This window comes from Rana temporaria, chromosome 6 (assembly GCF_905171775.1).
Source record: "Rana temporaria chromosome 6, aRanTem1.1, whole genome shotgun sequence".
Lineage (NCBI taxonomy): Eukaryota > Metazoa > Chordata > Amphibia > Anura > Ranidae > Rana > Rana temporaria.
This window is the reverse complement of record NC_053494.1, coordinates 81,562,552-81,566,911: the sequence shown is the minus strand read 5'-3', so window position 1 is coordinate 81,566,911 and position 4,360 is coordinate 81,562,552. Positions and strand designations below refer to the sequence as shown.

Here is a 4,360-nt window from a genome sequence, read left to right as displayed (position 1 = left end):
CATAAACTTTTAATAAAAAATGCAATATACACTCACATTTAGGTTTGCAGTAATGAACATCGGATGTAGTGCTTCTCCGCTCCCGGCCGAGGGCAGAGATGACGTCACCAACGGCTAAACTTTCCTCACGCGTTACGTGACAGACCACACCACCTAATCATAGGATGTGAAACCGTAAGTGAGAGAGGTGACTAATATAATGCGCCGCGCTGCCTTGGAAACGATTGTCAACATGACAGCGGGCTACTTCAAAGATATTAAGTAATAACAAATATGCATTAATGGCAATGGATGCCAAACCAAGGGGCATTAAAAACATAAGTTTGAGTAAACACACTGTATAAATATATTACAGCCATAAGATACTCCCTCATGTGGCAAAAAAAGGTAAATGCACCCAATATGGTATTTAAAGATAAAAACTCCATCTTGTGGTTAAAAACAAATATGACATTATGGATAGATTAATCCTATCTGGGAACATGAATTCCTCCAATAAATATTAATTATCACAGATGTGTCAATCTCATACATAGATCCATACATTTCTGAAACCAATGGTCTAAAAACACATGTACTCCATACGATATATGATTAATAAATAGATTTAAAAAAAAAGGAAAAACAGACCAAAACTCAGGGAAATTTTGGAATATTCAAAAAACAATCACATAGCAAGGTATCAATGAGATAGTATACCGAGGTAAATATACTAAGTTATTAAAATAAAATTAAAATCCATCTTCAAGGTCTAAATGAATGGGAATATAACTGCAGATGAAAAATATTTTTCCAAAAATTTGAAATAAAACAATTTAAATCAAAATCCACGTTGTGTCCATGAGGTAATAAAGTCCAACGGAATTCCGCCTGGCTGATTTTTTTGACCATATTGTCCCCCCTCCAGTGGGGTTTGTATTTTTCTATACCCCATGCCTTTAATAAAGAGGGATCTCTATTATGATACTGGTCAAAATGGCGGGATAAGCTGTGCTTAGGAAAGCCATTTAGTATATTCTGAGTATGGTCACGGAGTCTTTTCCAAAGCATTTTTTTAGTTCTCCCTACATACTGGATCTTGCAGGGGCACTCCAAAAGGTAGACCACCCCTTCAGTACTGCAGCAAATAAAATCTTTAATTTTATATTCTTTTCCTGTAAACGCAGAACTAAAAGTTTCCCTTTTCTTTTTACTTTCTTTGGTATGTCTACAAGTAAAACATGTTTTACATGGAAAATACCCTTTTTCATTAAAAAATAAAAATGCCACCTTTGAAGGAGGATCCAATATGTTTTTTGCGATCATATCCCTCAAAGTGGGAGCTCTACGATACGTGAATACAGGTTTCTCAGGCAATATTGTTCTTAAGTGGCGATCAGCTCTAACAATGTACCAATATTTTCTACAAATATTCTCAATTTGTTTATACTGTGAAGACATAGATGAGGCATAGAAGATCATAATCGGACACCACATCCCATTTGACAGAAAAATATTGGAAAGGGGGAGGGTAACAAACCCAGGGACTTTAAACGGTGTCAATAAAAGGGAAAATAAGGTAGGTAGAAAAATATATAATTTATTTAATTAACACATACATAAAAAAATGGAAGTACAAACAACCACAATATGATCCTAAATGGATATGCGTGGCTTCAGAGGGAGCCACATTCATGACCTGTACATGGAGTGCCCAACATGTTTCGCCCCGAGCAGGGCTTCATCAGGAGCTTGTACAAGGCATACTATAACAAAAGAAAATAATCATGTATGAACAAATCAATCAGATATTGAGACAGTAAACATTTAGCATGCTCAATATACAATCCACATACTTAGAGCAAGTATAGTATATGTTAGTAAACGTTTTTACATAAAAACGATAAAAAAGAGAGAAACATTATTAGTCACAACAGTATAAAATGCATATACATGAAAACATGGAGATACATCATATGACCATTCCTGGGCAGACCACTTACCCACAGAGCAGCAAATCCAAATGCACAGTAAAGATGATACTTGAAATGCAATGAAGGTTGATGAGGGGAATAAGAAGAGCATAAATTCCCAAGCAAACGCCTCAGAAAGGTGCCCCCAAGAATCAGTCAATCCCACAGTGAGAGAAGAGGCTACAGTAAATGAAAGCAAGAAATATATATATATATATATATATATATATATATATATATATATATATATATATATTATATATAGATACTGAATATATAATTGGTTGCACAAAAACACATCACAAAGGCAATCAAAGAGGCAGAGAGATGGTTAATCTCAGTGCCTGGGAAAGCCCTTCACTAATGAGCTAAGTACCTGAAGGACTGCAGCTTGAAATGTAGGGTCAAAAAATGAATGAAAGTCTGGCTGTGAAGGAAAGGATATCTTCAAAACTTTACAATCTCCGTCGCCAATAGGGTTGCCACCTCATCCCTTTAAAACAGAACACATATGAATTACACAGGTTCTGAGGCTAATTTAATGCAGATAAGGCACCAAGTGAGTTTAATTACCACCTTAATCAGCCACAGAACCTGTGTAATTAATATGTGTTCTGTTTTAAAGGGATGAGGTGGAAACCCTAGTCGCCAACCAGGGCAAATACACCAGCCAGAGCCGTTCAGCCTGGATCACTGTTTAAACAAACAGTAAAAATCAAAGGCTGCAAATAGGGATCATTTATATAGATAAATAATGGCTTTGAGCCAGCAAAGTATGAAAAAACCCCCATACTCTAAGCAAAGCCTAGAGGGGAAAATAGGGCAAGACCAATAAAGAGCTCACATACCTGTGTATCGAGGGTGGTAAACAAAATGCTGAACCGACAGCAGTAAATAGTGTCCGGGGCTGTATAGCCCTGTCAGTGTTAGCAGCCAAAAAGCTGTGCTTTAAATACCCCCCAGAGAGGAACAGCGTCTGACGTCGCCGCCGGGGGCTAATCGCAGATGTCACATGACATCCTGCAACCAATAGCCTGTAAGGGAAAGGCGTGCAGACGTGCATAGGAAAACCACCGCCCGCCCCTAGGGGCGTGCTCAGCGGCATTGCGCGCGCGTCAGCACACCTATGGCGTGGGAAGTGACGCCGATGGCGCAGGCGCCATCTTGGAAGCTGGAAGGATTGCCAGCACTGAAGGCTGACGTCCTCAGCTAAACGCCTGACCGGTTTTCTAGATAGTAAAGAGAAAAACAAGCGAGAGGAGAGGCAGGAATAACAGTGAAAACAGCTGGGGGGGATCACTCAGAAGGAAAATTTATGACCAATGGTCCCTAATACAGAGTGCGCCCCTAGTGCCCATGTAGCCAATCACACAGTGGGAAGGATCGAGGAGGCAATCTTTTCAACTAGAGGCAACAAAAATGTATTTTATTTTAAATACTTAATAGGGTCAAAGAGAAAAAAATCTATTTTAAAAAATGATGAACAAATTAAAAAACTTTATGTCCAAAAATTGAAAAATCAAAAAATTAAGAGTATTACAATTCAAATGGTAGCTACTGCATGCATTTGGACTGGGTGTCCGCAGGTTGAGTCCGGATGCCCAATAAACAATCTATATTGAGACAAAGCAAATGACTGGTAAACATTATAGACAAACATTACATATATGCAAAAATAATGAAAAGAACCTAATGTAGAGAGAAATGAATCAGAAAAACAAGAGATGAGCCAAAATGTTAAAGAAACGGTTTGAAGCTGAACCCATCATTCAAACCTGGCGTTTTGAGAGCTGATAATTGATGAATCCATTTAGCTTCCTTCTGCAGGAGCTGTTTGTCATAGAACATATTCCCCCAGGAGACCGCGGAGGGGACTATGCGCGTCTGCACGCCTTTCCCTTACAGGCTATTGGTTGCAGGATGTCATGTGACATCTGCGATTAGCCCGCCCCCGGCGGCGACGTCAGACGCCGTTCCTCTCTGGGGGGTATTAAAAACACAGCTTTTTGGCTGCTAACACTGACAGGGCTATACAGCCCCGGACACTATTTACTGCTGTCGGTTCAGCATTTTGTTTACCACCCTCGATACACAGGTATGTGAGCTCTTTATTGGTCTTGCCCTATTTTCCCCTCTAGGCTTTGCTTAGAGTATGGGTTTTTTTTCATACTTTGCTGGCTCAAAGCCATTATTTATCTATATAAATGATCCCTATTTGCAGCTTTTGATTTTTACTGTTTGTTTAAACAGTGATCCAGGCTGAACGGCTCTGCCTGGTGTATTTGCCCTGGTGGGCGACGGAGATTGTAAAGTTTTGAAGATCTCCTTTCCTTCACAGCCAGACTTTCATTCATTTTTGGACCCTACATTTCAAGCTGCAGTCCTTCAGGTACTTAGCTCATTAGTGA

At 39.3% G+C, this 4,360-nt stretch overlaps 1 long non-coding RNA gene across 1 annotated transcript; it reads right to left on the bottom strand.

Annotated features, from left to right (window-relative positions):
• Window positions 1-1,559: 1,559 nt before the first annotated feature.
• LOC120943579 lies at window positions 1,560-3,000 on the bottom strand. The gene is made up of 3 exons (XR_005750306.1): window positions 2,801-3,000; window positions 1,983-2,132; window positions 1,560-1,745 (listed from the first exon to the last, which is right to left on the bottom strand). It is a non-coding gene; the product is annotated as an uncharacterized LOC120943579 (long non-coding RNA).
• Between the last annotated feature and the right edge of the window lie 1,360 nt (window positions 3,001-4,360).